General features: G+C 49.4%; 2 non-coding genes across 2 annotated transcripts; one reads left to right on the top strand and one right to left on the bottom strand.

Annotated features, from left to right (window-relative positions):
* The first annotated feature begins 12,489 nt into the window (after window positions 1-12,489).
* TRNAL-CAG lies at window positions 12,490-12,572 on the top strand. The gene has a single exon. It is a non-coding gene; the product is annotated as a tRNA-Leu (tRNA).
* Window positions 12,573-12,931: 359 nt separating this feature from the next.
* On the bottom strand, window positions 12,932-13,014 carry TRNAL-CAG. The gene has a single exon. It is a non-coding gene; the product is annotated as a tRNA-Leu (tRNA).
* Window positions 13,015-16,779: the final 3,765 nt, after the last annotated feature.

Raw genomic sequence — 16,779 nt, 5'->3', positions numbered from 1 at the left:
ACCCAGCTGCATGAAAATACCCACACACACATACACACACTCACCCAGCCCAGTGCCCTCATCCCCATAGACAATTTCTGAACCAACATATACATTTGCACACACTTAATTTTACACATGTGCAATGTACAAAAACACACTTCAGACACTCACACGTGTTCTCACTTTCAGAGACACAAACACACACTTCTACACACCCATAGACGCTGGCACACACCCATCCCCACCAGCCTCCCCTCATACCCTCTGTCAGAGCACACCCCTCAGAGACCCCACATCCATCTCGTGGCCAAGCCATCACCACCAAAGTCCTGTCCTCTTCTACCCAATCAAGCCCTAGTTGTGGTCTCCTAGGCACACTATTGTGCCAACCAGATGCCACCTGTCCCCCAGCCAAAGCTGGGCCCCTCCCTCAATGCCCTTGCCCTTTTGCCCAAGATTCCAAGGCAGCAGAATTCTTTTTATTTTATGTATTTATTTTTGAGAAAGAGTTTTACTCTGTCGCCCAGGCTGGAGTGCAGCGGCATGATTTCAGCTCACTGCAATCTCCACCTCCGGGGCCCAAGCAATCCTCCTGCCTCAGCCTCCTGAGTAACTGGGACTACAGACATGTGCCACCATTCCCAGTTAATCTTTGTATTTTTCAGAGAGACGAGGTTTCACCATGTTGGCCAGGCTGGTCTGGAACTCCTAACCTCAGGTGATCTGCCTGTAAGCTAGCAGAATTTTTTTTTTTTTTTTTTTTTTTTTGAGATGGAGTTTCACTCTTGTTGCCCAGGCTGGAGTACAATGGCGCGATTTTGGCTCACTGCAACCTCCACTTCCTGGGTTCAAGCCATTCTCCTGCCTCAGCCTCCTGAGTAGGTGGGATTACAGGTGGTGCCACCATGCCCAGCTAATTTTTTGTATCTTTAGTAGAGACAGGGTTTCCCCATGTTGGTCAAGCTAATCTTGAACTCCTGACCTCGGCTGATCTGCCCGCCTTGGCCTCCCAAAGTGCTGGGATTACAGGCAGGAGCCACCGCACCCAGCCAAGCTAGCAGAATTCTAGGGCTTCCTGTCCTTGCCTCTCTCACCCACATGGCACTAGTGCCTTGAAGAGATCTGATGAAGAACCTCAGAGTTCACCACTCCTGCCTCCTGAGGTGTGCACACATAGCTTGAAAGGGGCCACCTGTTCCTGAGAATCTGCGCTCACCCTCGCTCCAGACCCTCTTCATTTTCTCTGAACGTTTCCAAATCTCTTACCTCAGTTTTCTCCCAACTTGAACATTCAGTCGTGGCTCCATTTGTCTCACCTGTAAATGTGGTTCCTGAACACTCCAGAGACAACTAGGAACTTCATGAAAACACAGTCCTGCCCCCAGACACACGTGGGGTCTCTGGGGGCTGGCACAGGGTGGCCACTCAATCTGATAGCCAAGAGGTCAATTGAAGAGCTGGGTAGGTGGAGAGAGGAACACCTTTCTCTTCCATAGTCAGACATCAACCAGGAGAGAACTGGATCCCCAAAATGTAATCTTGAGGACTTGAGCACAAGTACTGAGGGCCCTAGTTGGGCTGCTGTGAATATATGGAGGAAACACCCTGAATTGGGGATTTATTGGGAGATTTATTCAATTATTCTTTCAATTAATAAATACTTCCTACAAGGAGGCTGGCCTCAGTGACTGTAATCCCAGCAGTTTTGGAGGCCAAGGCAGGAGGATCACTTGAGCCCAGAAATTTGAGACCAGCCTGGACAACATAGTGAGACCCCGTCTCTACAAAAAATACAAAAATTATCCAGGCGTGGTGGTGCATGCCTGAAATCCCAGCTACTCGGGAGGCTGAGGTGGGAGGATCATTTGAGCCTAGAAGGTCGAGGCTGCATTGAGCCATTATAGAGCCACTGCACTCCAGCCTGGGTGACAGAGCAAGACCCTGTCTCAAAAACAAAAAAAACTCCTACAAGGTAGCAGGCACTGAGATCTGTGGGGATTGAAGAGTCCCAGCCCACGCAAGTGTGGGTTCTGGTGGGGACACATATAGCCTAAGACTCTCCTCTCTCTCTCTGTTTGTCTCTCTCTCTCTTTCACTCACACACACACACACACACACCATGCCAAGGGTTCTGGTGCAGACAGGGGAGCTGACCCAGGCTGGAGGTCAGGAAAGGCTCCCCGGGGAAGGGAGCAGAGGAGAGCCCAGGGCAGGTGAAGGCATTGAGCTCCTTCAGCAACTCGGAACCTTTTTCAGACCACCTGACCTAGAAAAATATTGCATCAGACTTCCTCATTTTTATGAGGAACTTGATAAACGAAGAAACTTGCTCTATATATCTGCTGAAACCTTTGGAGAACAAAGGAGGTATCAGTAATGTTCTTTTTTTGGAATGAATAGTAATTTTCATGGCTCTTTTTCCTTTCACATTGCAAAAGCAGTGCATTTTGGGAAACATGACTCCCCCAGCTCACCCACCCAACACACAACGTGTCTCTGGCTGGGGAACAGGGCACCTGACTTGTACCACCCTGTGATGACCTCCTGGGACTCTTGAGAGTCCACCTGTTGCCTGTCCAGGCACCTCCCCTGGGCAGACCCATCTGTGCCCCTGCTGGCACATCCTCTGTTAAGGTCCCCAGGACAAAGGACATAGGTTGGTCTTCCAGGATCTGAGTCCCAGCAACCATAGAGAAAGACTGCAACAAACAGTCCTAGAGAAAACAGCGTTAGGCATATCAAAATCCAGAGGGAAATGGGGAGCTATTTGAAGATAAAAGAATTTCTGGAGGAAATGTCAAAACTCTGAGTGGCTCCACACAGGTGGAAAAGGGCTGCAGCTGCCGGTTCCTGCCCCTCCCCAGGGTTGTGGTCCCCATTTACCCTCCTTGGAAGCCCCACTTGGATGGGTTTGTGTCCTGGATATGACCTGCAACACTAGATCCAAGCAGTTTAGGGGCTAGCTCTGACTCTGGAAGGCTGGAGAAATGGCTGTACCGGCTCTGGGCTCTCACCATGCACATAGGGCCAGGAGCAGTGGCTCATGCTTGTAATCTCAACACTTTGGGAAGCCAAGGCAGGAGGATTGCTTGAGGCCAGGAGTTTAAGACCAGCCTGGGCAACGTAGACCTTGTCTCTACAAGAAAAAAAAAAAAAAGTTGTTGTTGTTGTTGTTGTTTTAATTAGTGGGACATGGTGGCCAAACACCTGTAGCCCCAGCTACTCACGAAGGTGAGGCAGCAGGATCTCTTGAGCCCAGGAGTTTGAGGCTGCAGCGAGCCAGGATTGCACCACTGCAATCTTGATCTTGTGGTGTGATCTCGGCTTGCTGCAATCTCCACCTCCCGGGTTCAAGAGATTCTCCTGTCTCTGCTTCCCGAGTGGCTGGGATTACAAGCGCGCACTACCACGCCTGGCTAATTTTTTTGTATTTTTGGTAGAGATGGGGTTTCACTGTGTTGGCCAGGCTGGTCTTGAACTCCCGACCTCAAGTGATCCACCTGCCTCAGCCTCCCAAAGTGCTGGAGTTATAGGCATGAGCCACCACATCCGGCCAGAAATTAAATTTTTTCTAGTAGCAGCATTGAAAAAGTAAATAGAAACAGTGGACATTAATTTTAATAGTATATTTTTATTCAACCCAACATGGCCAAAGTATAATCACATTGAAAATTAATAATAAAATAGCTTACATTTTTGTTTTCATACTGTCTTTGAAGTCTACTTTGTGTTTTACACTTATGATCCCTCTCAATTCAGACTGGCCACATTTCTTTTTTTATTGTATTTTATTTTATTTACTTTTTTTTGAGACGGAGTCTTGCTGTATCGCCCAGGCTGGAGTCCAGTGGCATGATCTAAGCTCACTGCAAACTCTGCCTTCCAGGTTCAAGCGATTTTCCTGCCTCACCCTTCTGAGTAGCTGGGATTACAGGTGCACACCACTGTGCCCAGCTAATTTTTGTATTTTTAGTGGAGATGGGGTTTTGTCATGTTGGCCAAGCTGGTCTCGAACTCCTGACCTCAAGTGATCCGCCTGCCTTGGCCTCCTAGAGTGCTAGGATTACAGGTGTGAGCCACTACACCTGGTCCGGACTGGCCACATTTCAAAAGCTCAAGAGCCAGTGAGTGATTCCTGTGTGGGCGGGTGCAGGTCCAGGCTGTATTTGTCTTTGGGTTACATGTGACAGAGGTTCACATTAAACTGGCATAAGTGAAAAAGGGCATTGACTCATGAAACTGACAAGACCAAAAGAGATAAATTGAGGGACAGCTAGATGCAGGTGTTCCAATGATGTCAATGTCATCAGAGAGCTGACCTTGTATATTTTCCAGCTTTCCTTCTCAAGTAGGTTCTGGATGGCATAGCAAAGACAGCTACCACCAGTTCAGCCACCTGACCCCGCATCCAGCTTCTCTATTACAAGTGTTCCCCCAAACCAGACTCCCACTGGACCAACTGGAATTCTGCACTCATTTCTGAACCAATCAGTGTTGTGGCAAGATGGGCGGAATGGCTGACTAGTCAGACGAGAGTCGTCTGACCATTCCCAGCATGACAGGCGAGGAGAGTCAGCCTCACCTTACCTGCTGGGACGAGAGTGGCCATGGAGGGGTTTCCCAAAGGAGAATCAGGAGGCTTGGTACCCGAAGACTAAGAGGGCCACACAGGGTGGGGAGGGAGAGGGATGTGAGGTGCATTCAGAATGCAGGTTGGAGTGAATAAAAAGAGGCTCCCAAGAGGACTGGAGTATGAGATTGAACAGGAAAGACATGATCTTAGTCTGGCGGAAATGTTCAAAAGATGTGATGGCTGGTAGGGCACATGCCAATGAGAGCTGATAATAGCCTTAGTGCTGGGTGCCCAGGAGTTTTTGGGGTTGTGGGGAATCCCGGAGAGGGGACGGGCCGGGATGGTCATGGGGACTATGGGAGGCTCATTGCAGCCCCGCTTACCAAGGAGAACAGCAGTATTTCCACCTGTCGCCACTGATATGGCCATAGGAAGCACATCAGGAGACCATCCAGTGGCCTTGACCTCAGACACTGCATCCCACACCCCACACTAAGGATGCAGCCCACCCTGAGTGAAAGCTCTGCACTGGTGCAGCTCTAAGCAGAACACAGAAACCTTTTAGCCCAAAAAGACAGAGCAGACGGACCTTTCAGAGGGTCTGGAGGTCCCCGAGCCCAGGCAGGCAAAAGGGCTGTTATCCCAATGGGGAGGGCTGGGCACAGGACTCAGAGATGAAGACTCCTGGGGAAGGCAAGGGTCATGAATGGCCTTCCCAGCTGGGGCGGGGGGCGGGGGGCGGGGGGGGGGCAGGCTTCTTAAGCTCCACCTGGAAAGGCACAAAAAGCTGACTTGAAGAGCCCAGAGAATTGACTCAGTGTCTGTCCGTTCGTCCGTCCATCCATCCATCCATCCATCCATCCATCCATCCATCCATCCATGCATTCCTTTGTCCGTTCACCCACTCATGTACTATTTATTTACCAAGCTCCTGTTATGTGACAGGAATGCCCTACCTGCCAGGAATACCCTGGTGAACTAGATGGCCAAGGTCCCTGCCTTCGCAGAGCCCAGAGCCTAGTCAGGGAGAAACACGATCAACAGATAAGCCAGCCAATGAGCACAGTGACTTCGGATCTCATATAGGGGACCAGATAGCAAGTGAGTGGGAGAAGAGGTGGAGGCTGCTTTAGCCATGCGCTGAGGAAGAGTCATTTGAAAAAGATGGCTCTAGACAGAGGAAACGGCCAGTGCAAAGGCCCTGCGGAGGGAGTACGTTTTGTATTGGAAAACCAGAAAAAATGGAGGTGGGAGATGAAGGTGGGGGAAGAGATTGGAGAGCTGGTCACGGCTGACTCAGGTGAGGCAGTCAGGATGCACTGTGGTTGTGGAGAGGGCAGGCTAGAGATTCTCTCCACAAAGTCAGATTGGCAGGTCAAACTGGCCCCATAGTATTCACCAGGCATAAGAACTATCATATTGGGCTGGGTACAGTGGCTCATGCCTATAATCCCAGCACTTTGGGAGGCTGAGGTGGGAGGTATGCTTAAGGCCAGGAGTTCAAGTCCAGCCTAGGCAATATATTGAGACCCCATCTCTACAAATTTTTTTTTTTTTTTTGCAAAAATTAGCTAGGAGTGGTGGCATGTGGCTGTAGTGCTAGCTACTCGGGAGGCTGAGGTGGAAGGATCACTTGAGCCCAGGAAGTCGAGGCTGGAGTTAGTTGTGTTTGCACCACTGCACTCCAGGCTGGGTGACAGAGTAAGAGCTTGTCTCAAAAAGAAAAAAAAAAAAAAAAAAGTCACATTGTTTTATTTTGTGGGGCTAACACATAAAGCTTTTACTCCGTTCCAGGCATTCTAAGTGCTCAGCATGTATTAACTTATTTGATCTTCTCAACAATCCTCTAAGATAGATACCAGTACTAAGCCCATTTTACAGATGGGGAAACTGGGGAACTGAGGGGCTAAGTAATTACCCTGAGGTCACAGAACTAGCAAATGGCAGAAGCAGGATTGGAACTCAGGTGGTCCAGAGTCCACGCACTCGGCCATGAGGGCTCGAATTAAAATTCGCCGACGGAGCGTGGTGGCTCACACCTGCAATCCCAGCACTTTGGGAGGCCGAGGCAGGTGGATCACCTGAAGTCAGGAGTTCAAGACCAGCCTGGCCAACATGGTGAAACCCTGTCTCTATTAAAAATACCAAAAAAACCCAAAAATTATCTGGGCGTAGTGGTGGGCGCCTGTAATCCCAGCTACTCGGGAGGCTGAGGCAGAATAATCACCTGAACCTGGAAGGTGGTGGTTGCAGTGAGCCAAGATCGCACCGTTGCACTGCAGCCTGAGCAACAAGAGTGAAACTCCATCTCAAAAATTAAAACAAACAAACAAAAGAATGGCCCTTTACTTCCTGCCTATCAGGGTGGTAAGCTGTCATCTCATCCATTCCTGGGGTTCTCCTTCTAGGATGGCCAAAGACCTAGGGGGCACAGGCAGAAGCAGTCCAGAGAACTTGGAAATGAGCTCCTGGCCCTTGGTCTATTCTGGTTGTCACTGAAATGCTCACTGTCCACGTGATCTACTCATAACCAAGAAATTGAGCCGCCTGTCTCCCTCCATGCCAAGGGTGGACCTTGGGGTCTTTGGCTCCGGCTCCCGAGGGACCAAACTTTCCCCACCCCATCCTTAGACATCTTTGCCTGCCTCATCCACTTCACCTTCGGATTCCCCCATTTTCCTGGGACTGGCCTGGCTTTTCCCCTCCGTGGTCAAGATGTCCAAACCAGGACCTTGACAGGCATTCGCTCCTGGCATCCAGTGGCTTCTGCCCTCCACCCTCAGCCAAGGAAACCAGAGCCTGAACAACAAAAGCTTGGCCATGCTACTTGGACTGCCTTACTGGGAAAATCCTACCCTTTCTTTTAAATCTCCTCGATAATGAAAACAGGACTAAAAACAGCATCTCAAAGTGCATCCTGCCATGTGAATTGGCAAGCTCTTGCGGCTTTTCTTTCTTTTTTTCTTTTTCTTTTTGAGATGGAGTCTCGCTCTGTCGAGCCCAGGCTGCAGTGCAGTAGCATGATCTCAGCTCACTGCAACCTCTGCCTCCTGGGTTCAAGCAATTTTCCTGCCTCAGCCTTCTGAGTAGCCGACATTACAGGCACCTGCCATCATGCCTGGCTGATTTTTTGTATTTTTAGTAGAGACGGGGGTTTCACCATGTTGGTCAGGTTGGTCTCGAACTCCTGACCTCAGGTGATCCGCCCACCTAGGCCTCCCAAAGTGCTGGGATTACAGGTGTGAGCCATTGTGCCTGGCCCTCATGGCCTTTTTTTTTTTAAGGAGACAATATAAAGAAAGTGCTCGGCACAATGCTTGGCACACAATTTTCAAGAAGGGGTTTTGTTTTGTTTTGTCTTGTTTTTGAGACAGCATCTCACTCTGTTGCCAAGGCTGGAGTGGTGGCATGATCACAGCTCACTGCAGCCTCGACCTCCTGGGCTCAAATGATCCTCCCACCCCAGCCTCCCAAAGTGTTAGGATTGCAAGTGTGAGCCACCATACCTGGCCTCAAGGAGTTTTGAGCCAGACAAATCAAGTTCCATTTATCAGCTGTGTGACTCTGGGCAATTCATGTGGTCTCTCTGAGTTTCACTTTCCTGTAAAATGGGGGTAATGAAATGATGACCTGTGTTTGCGATGCTGTGATGAACATTAAGTGAGATAATGCATGGAAAGGAAATATTCTCTAATACTCAGCTTCCTGCCACACGTATCCCTGGCAGGGCTGGTGATGTGTGCCGAAGACCCAGGAATGCTAGGAATTACCCCTTTCAGGCACCTTGGCTGGACAAACGCTAGTCCTCATTTGGCCATCTGACTTCATCTTGCAAAATAGGGCAAAGCACAGGAAGAGCCATGTCGGGGCTTCCCCAGCTGTTTGTGGGCTTTTCAGGCTCCACTCAGGGGACTTTTTTCTCCCAAGCTGGACAAATGCCCAGAGCAGGGAATGGGTGAGGCCTGTCCCACAGGGCTCATTTTTGGTGTCTGGGCTGCTGATAAGGTGGAAATAGGACGTAAACAGAAATAGTGGCCTTCTCCCTTCCCAATTTTGGTGTCAGGGACCTAGGGGTGTAAGGCTTCCTCCAGGCCAGGAGGCTGTCACATGAAAGGTGTCAAGGGAGGACAGCTGATCATCCATACAAACCCAGGAGACAGGGCTATGTGGGAACCTGGTGCTGAGCCCCATCAAGGGAGCACTTTCTCCCAGGCAAGCCAGGAGGGCAGCAGGCAGGGCGGGGCTGGTGTGGGCTCCAGCTCTGGCCTTACCTCTGTTTCCTCCTCTCTAAAATGATGTGCACTCAGAGAGGTTGGTGATGGAAGAAATGATGGGAGGGTTCCAGTGGTGGAGAGTGCAGGACTTCTGCCCCAAAGAGGACCTTGGGCAAGTCACTCAGCCCACCTGAGCCTTACCTCCCTGGTCTGCAAAATGGGGTGCAAGTGGGAAGCTAGCAGCCCCTACTTCAAAGCCCTTGCCTCCAAGGGAAACCAAGCATCTAGTAACCTGGCTCCTCTATGGCCTTGGTGATATCCTGTTGCATCCCTGCATCCTCTCTCTCCACCCTGACACCCCACACACCCACTAGTCAGCCAGCAGGGCTTGTCTGTTTTACCCCAAAACACATCCTGAATCTTGAATTCTACCACCTTTTGCAATCTCCACTTCCCTGGTCCAGCCACCATCATCTCTTACCCTCCCTGCCCTGGCCTTCTCCCTGGACTTCCAATTCTTCCCTTGGCCTCCCATCCATCCTCCACACAGCAGCCAAAGCGATAGTCTTTGAAGGGCCCTCAAGACCATGCCACTCCCCTGTTTAAAACACTCCAGGCTGGGCACAGTGGCTCACACCTATAATCTCAGCATTTTGGGAGGCCAAGGCTGGAGGATCTCTTGAGCTCGAGAGCTTGAGACCAGCCTGGGCAACATGTCAAGATCCTGTCTCTACAAAAAGTACAAAAATTAGCCAAGTGTAGTGGTGCATACCTGTAGTCCCAGCTACTTGGGAGGCTGAGGCAGGCATTGCTTGAGCCCAGGAGGTTAAGGCTACAGTAAGCCAAGATTGTGCCACTGGACTCCAACCTGGGTGACAGGGCTGGACCCTATCTCAAAACAACAATAACAAACAAAAACACACCAGTTACTCCATCACAGAAGAAAATCCAAACTCCTTTCCCTGGCACTCCAGCCCTGTGTGATATGGTCTGAACCTTCCCATAACCTTACCCCTGCCACACTGGTCTTGCTGTCCCTGCAACAGACTATATTCCTCTCTGCCTCAGAGCCTTTGCACCAGTTATGTCTTTCATCTGCAACACTGCCACCTGCAGCTTTGATAGTGCTTGTCTTTCTCCTTTTGAACTCAGTGTCAGCTCCTCACAGAGGCCCTCCCTAACCACCCTGCCTAGGAGAGCCCCAATCACTCTTGATCACTGTTAAAAGGGTTTTTTTTTTTTTGAGACGGAGTCTCACTCTGTTACCCAGGCTGGAGTGCAATGGTGTGATCTCAGCTCACTGCAACCTCTGCCTATTGGGTTCAAGCAATTCTCCTTCCTCAGCCTCCTGAGTAGCTGGGATTACAGACACGTGCCACGACGTCTGGCTAATTTTTGTATTTTTAGTAGAGATGGGGTTTCACCATGTTGGCCAGGTTGGTCTTGAACTTCTGACCTCGTGATCTGCCCACCTCAGCCTCCCAACGTGCTGGGATTACAGGCATGAGCCACCTCGCCTGGCCAAAAGGATAATTTTTAATATAAAATCATAATTCTGATATAAATATAAAATGAACACGTCAAAGATTTTATTTTAGTCATTAATTAATGGGAGGACCTGTTCAATGTTACAGCCAATTCAAAAGAGAATTCAAAGACACACATATATTGGCAATCAGGAATGCTGAAATGAATTTATAAGTAGATTGCAAAATTGGTCAATATCCACAGGACAATGATCAATTGCATTTTACCCTAACAAAATTCACCTGCATTTCTGTAAACAAGAATTATTTGGACATAAAAGTCATGAAAGGTGCAAGCCCTTATAGAATCAGACAGCTTGATGGGTGCTCCAGACAGAACCTCCAGCTATCTTTTTTGCCTGTTTTAAAGTCTCTCATGAGTTTCTCGATGCATCCTCTACCCAGCATTTAACAACACCTGGACATAACTGTTCACCTGTTTCTTATCCTTCTCCTTTTGCTCCATGCCTGAATGTGTCTTGAGAGTGGAAATTCTGTTTCGTTCACAGCATCTAGAAGAGTGGTACATAGCACGTGCTTAATAAATGTTTGTTGACTTTCTTTTTTTTTTTTTTTTTTTTTGAGACGGAGTCTCGCTCTGTCGCCCAGGCTGGAGTGCAGTGGCCGGATCTCAGCTCACTGCAAGCTCCGCCTCCTGGGTTCACGCCAGTCTCCTGCCTCAGCCTCCCGAGTAGCTGGGACTACAGGCGCCCGCCACCTCGCCCGGCTAGTTTTTTGTATTTTTTAGTAGAGATGGGGTTTCACCAGGTTAGCCAGGATGGTCTCGATCTCCTGACCTCGTGATCCGCCCGTCTCGGCCTCCCAAAGTGCTGGGATTACAGGCTTGTTGACTTTCTTTCCAGCTTCCAGGACAATTTGTATTTTAGAAGAGGACACAAAAGAGGTTAGTGCTAAACCTAAAGGAAAGAAATCTGGCAGTCAATGAGGGGAGGACATTTGGGACGGGGAAAGAGGAGGGCTTCATGATCTTTCAAATAACCAGGACCTCTGCTCACCCCCAAGGGGCTGCATCCCAAGCTCCAAGCATCTAAAGGAAATCTGATCCAAGGGTGGTAAGGGCTGCTGTTCTCTGGCGGAGGCCGCTCTGTGATACCATCTCAGACAAGTCCAAGGGCACTAAGAGGTTAATGTGACCCCACAGGTCACACCGTCTGGGCCTGACCCCTGGGGATTCCAGAGTTGGCTCACAGATGTCCGAGGGTCTCGGACCCTCTCTGTCAGTGCCTGTGTAGAGAGAGGGGCAGCAGCTGCCATTGTAGGAACATGAGTCATTAATGAGGGAATTCATTAATTAATGTGTAATTGTTCCACACCAGGTCAGCGGCCCAGCACCCTGAGATCCTAGAAATCACGTGGTGAAGGGCACCCTCCCGGTACGGAGGTCTTCTGGCCCCTGGAAACAGCCTGTGCGCGGCGTGCGTAAGCCTAGAGGGGGCGCAAGGGAAGAGAGGAAGATACTGCAAGAGCCAGGAAAAGAGATGAGTCACGAAATGAGGGGATGCAGGAAAGAGGAAGCGAGGGAAGAATGAATCCACGGGATCTTCCCTGCGTACATACTGTGTGCCTGGCACGGTTTGGGCACTGTGAACATAGGAATAGGGCAGGTCTGGCTGTGCCGCTGCAGGCCTCATTCTACTCCAGAGCCTGAGTAAATGAGTTAAACACACATACAAATATGAAGCTGCAGCTGGGGCGAGTATTTGGAAGGAGAGAGCGGTTAAGAGTGCCAGGTGGGCTTGCAATGACCAGGCTTTACCTAGATTGGGCGCCAGCCCACGGAAATGTCTACAGATCAGTGCAGATATACGGACTTGATTGCATTGTGCACAAGGGAAATGCAAGGTTGCTTGCAGATTTCAGGAATCAAAGCTGACATGAATAGTACATGTATGCATGCAGAATGAATACATTCTGGAGGCACGAATGCATGTGTATTAAAGTAATGGTCTTCGGTCTCGGCCTTCTCTAGTAGGCCTTGCGCACCCTCTGTCGTTGCCTAGGTGTATCGCGCTGACCCTCCTCGTCCCATCTCTCCACGCCCCTTGGAGCAAGTGAGTGTATCTCGCTCTACCCAACGCCGGGCGGAGAACTAGGCCTGGGTCTTTGCTGTCCGCCACGCATGCGCACATTACAGCGCTTGTGAAGAGGCTTGTTGCAAACCGTTTTACGAGCAGTCAGGATGGCCGAGCGGTCTAAGGCGCTGCGTTCAGGTCGCAGTCTCCCCTGGAGGCGTGGGTTCGAATCCCACTTCTGACAGAGCTTAGTTACTTTTTCTCATCAAGACCGCAGATTAATGAGGTTATAATGGCTTGTGTGTATCTTCTCATAACATTTTTATTCTTTCACAAAACGAGTTTTTTCTTATTAACGAGCATTTTCTTTTTTAAAAAAGAATCTCGCTCTGTCGCCCAGGCTGGAGTGCAGTGGCAGGATCCTCCCGCCTCAACCTCCTCAGAAGTAGGGAGTTCAGAATCGCACCACCACGTCCTGTCGAACTTTTTCTTCCTGACAGACTTTCATTTGACTTTGGATTGTAAAATGTACGTCCCCTGTTGGGGTGGGAAGGGTGGGAGGGATCGTCTAAGATTTCTTTTAAAATACCGGAAAACATCACTTGTCAGAAGTGGGATTCGAACCCACGCCTCCAGGGGAGACTGCGACCTGAACGCAGCGCCTTAGACCGCTCGGCCATCCTGACTTCCGGAGAAAAGGTAACCCTTTGGGGTCTGATGTAGTTCTTCTCATGCTTCAACGACGCTCGGGACCCAGAACCCAGAGGTGGCGTCCGGGGCAGTTCTGAGTCCGGCTGACAGCTTAGGTTATCCACAACCAAACCCACCCGGTGCAGCCGAGACTCACTGCTGCTCTCAAACTGGCGCTTTCTACTGAATACACAGATAATTTAAATGGAAAATCAGTTTCCCTTACCATCAACAGAAATAAACACAATGAAAACGAAAAAACGTTGCTAAATTCTAGCCGCCTGGCCAGGCTCTGAGCCTCAAGTGTTGGTATTATTATGAACTATTACTAACACCAGTCGGATGTTTCGGGTTGTGAATGGGGCACTGGAGGAGTAGGGGGCGGGGTTTGGAGAATTATTACTGGAAGGAGGATACTCTGTAAGGTTTTTGTCATCTGCTCTTCAGGACGGGAGGCCTTGGGTTGGGAGATCCCACTCTGCAAATGATTACCTAGGGCCTCATCCAGAAAGAGTTGGCTTTTAGACCTTTAAAATAAGCTGATCGAGGGGAAAAGTTGGAGATTGTTAAGCTTGGGGAAGAGAATTATTATCTGTCTACAAAAGCCTGATACACAAGGGGTTGGGATTGTGTCTGCTTGTCCTTTTTGCTCCCAGAACTGGGGCCCGAGGTGGGGGTGCAGTGGATGGATAGTTACAGAGGATGGGTTTGGGAGAAGAAAGAGTTTGCTGGAAAGGAAACAGGGTGACTGTATTGGTAGTGATATCCCCGTCGCTGGAGGCATTCAAGACGAGGATGGATGGTAACTTGGTGGAAATGCTGCCAAGGAGATTCAAGAGTTTCTATTGCTGCCGTAACACATAACTACAAATTTGGTAGCTTAAAATCATCCCATTTATTTATCTTACAGTTCTGGAGGTCAGAAGTCTAAAATGGACCACAGGGTTCTTCTGGAGGCCAGAAGGGAGAATCCATTTCCTTTCCTCTTCTAGCTGCTGGAGACCACCCACATTCTTTGGCTCCTCAGTCCACACCACTCCAACCTTTGCTGTGTCTTCACATCACCTTCTCTGACTCTGACCTTCCTGCCTAACCTCTTATAACAACCCTTGTGATTACACTGGGCCCGTCTGATAAACCAGGGTCATCACCTCATCTCCAAGTCCATTATTATTATTATTGTTGTTATTTTGAGACGTAGTCTCACTCTGTTGCCCAGGCTGGAGTGCAGTGGCAGGAACTCAGCTCAATGCAACCTCCGACTCCTTGGGTTCAAGCAATTCTCCTGCCTCAGCCTCAGTCTCCCGAGTAGCTGGGACTACAGGCACACACCACGACGCCCGGCTAACTTTTGTATTTTTAGTAGAGACAGGGTTTCGCCATGTTGACCAGACTGGTTTTGAACTCGTGACCTCAAGTGATCTACCCACTTCCCAAAGTGCTGGGATTACAGGCGTGAGCCACTACGCCCAGCCCAAAGCCTTAATTTAACCACAGCTGCACACTCTCTTTTAACCATTTAAAGTAACAGAGCCATAGGTTCCAGGGATTAGGATATGGTGAGGAGACTCATTATTCTAACAGTGACCTAAAGCACAATTTGATTTGGAAGATTCCATCCAGGGGTAATTTTCTGTAATAGCTTTGGTCTGAGACCAACTTTCCCTACCACTTCGGTGTTCAGTCTCCCAAAAACTGCTCTGAGTTCACCTCCCCCTTCATCACAAACCTGGCTGGTGGATCCCAGAGGCCCCTGCTAAACCTTGAACAGGTTGAGAAGTACCGCGTTTGAATTCCTGCTGCGTGACCTTGGGTAGATGACTTCACCTCTCTGAGCCATATAGGAAGGAAGGGAGGAGTAGAGGCAGGGGTCCCTAACCCCTATACCGGTCGGTGACCTGTTAGGAACCAGTGGCATAGCAGGAGGTGAGCCACAGGCAAGCTAAGGAAGTTGCATCTGTATTTACAGCCACTCCCCATCGCTTGCATTATTGCCTGAGGTCTGCCTCCTGTCAGATTCAGGCAGCATCAGATTCTCATAGCAGCGTGAACCCTATTGTGAATTGTGCATGCAAGGGATTAGGTTGTGCACTCTTTATGAGAATCTAACGTCTGATGATGTCCCATCACCTCCAGAAAGGACCATCAGTTGCAGGAGAACAAACTCAGGCCTCCCACTGGTTCTACAATATGGTGAGTTCTATAATTATTTTATTATATATTACAATGTTATAATCATAGAAATAAAATGCATTATGAACGTAATGTGCTTGAATCATCCCAAAACCACCCTCCTAACCCACCCCTACCTCCCCGGGAAAAATAGTCTTCCACAGAACCAGTGCCAGTTCCTGGCACCAAAAATGCTGGGGACCGCTGAGTTAGGGGGACTGTAACGCCATTCATCGGTTTCTTTGGGTGTAAAAGACAGAAACCCAGCTTGCCCTCGTTTTGGCAAAAAAGGGAGATTTGTTGGCTCATGAGACAGAAGGTGGGGTGGGCAGGCAGGCTGCTGGATCTCAGGGGCCCCAGGAAGTGAGGGACTAGAACTTCTCCCACCTGTGCCCCTCTCTGCTTCTCTGGAGGCAGCTCTGGCCAGGGCCTTGTCTCTGTTCAACACCAAGAGGGCCACCCTCACACTCCAGATCTTTCCACTACTGGGAAACCTTCTCTGCTCACTCCCATAAATCAAGTTGTCTGGCACAGTGTCTCCCAGCTGCCTGGGTCTCCATCCAAGCACATTATCTGGGTAATCCTTTGTTTAATGGCTCTCCCTAACAACCCCCAAAACCAAACTCTGGTCACTCTGTGGCTTGGTGATTAGCCGGAGCCCTGGGACTAGGGCCTGGCACATAATAGGGCTTGGTCCATATTTGCTGTGTAATGAAAGAAATAAATAACACAATCCTAATTTACCAAAAAAAAAAAAAAAAGAAAGAAAGAAAGAAAAAAAAAAGGGTTCATACCATGGAGAAATCTCAAGACAAAGAGTTAAGTGAAAAAAGCTAAGTAGAAACCAGAAACGGGCTGGGCACAGTGGCTCACAACTGTAATCCCAGCACTTTGGGAGGCTGAGGAGGGTGGATCACTTGAGGTCAGGAGTTTGAGACCAGTCTGGCTAACATGGTGAAATCCCCTCTCGACTGAAAATACAAAAATTAGCCAGGCATGGTGGCGCATGCCTATAATCCCAGCTACTCGGGAGGCTGAGGCAGGAGAATCGCTTGAACCCAGAAGGCAGAGGTTGCAATGAACAAAGATTGTGCCACTGAACTCCAGCCTGGGCAGCAGAGTGAGACTCCACCTCAAAAAGTAAAAAATAAATACATAAATACAATCTTACCAGGTGATCAAGGTCAACATCAACAGTGATAGGTTCCATTGATAGTAGGTATCCTTGAGTGGCACTTTACCTCTGTAGCCTTCCTTCCAAAAATGCATTACTCTAAGTCTAATCATGAGAAAATAATATCAGACAAATCTCAGTTGAGGAACATCCTACAAAACCCCGGACCAGGACCGCGTACGGTGGCTCACATCTGTAATCCCAGCACTTTGGGAGGCTGAGGCGGGTGGATCACGAGGTCGGGAGTTTGAGACCAGCCTGACCAACATGGTGAAACCCTGTCTCTGCTAAAAATACAAAAATTAGCTGGGCATGGTGGCGCGTGCCTGTAATCCCAGCTACTCGGGAGGCTGAGGCAGGAGAATGACTTGAACCCGAGAGGCGGAGGTTGCAGTGAGCTGAGATCACGCCACTG

This window comes from Trachypithecus francoisi, unplaced genomic scaffold, assembly GCF_009764315.1.
Source record: "Trachypithecus francoisi isolate TF-2019V2 unplaced genomic scaffold, Tfra_2.0 Lachesis_group10, whole genome shotgun sequence".
Classification (NCBI taxonomy): domain Eukaryota; kingdom Metazoa; phylum Chordata; class Mammalia; order Primates; family Cercopithecidae; genus Trachypithecus; species Trachypithecus francoisi.
This window is presented reverse-complemented; position numbering and strand designations above follow the sequence as displayed.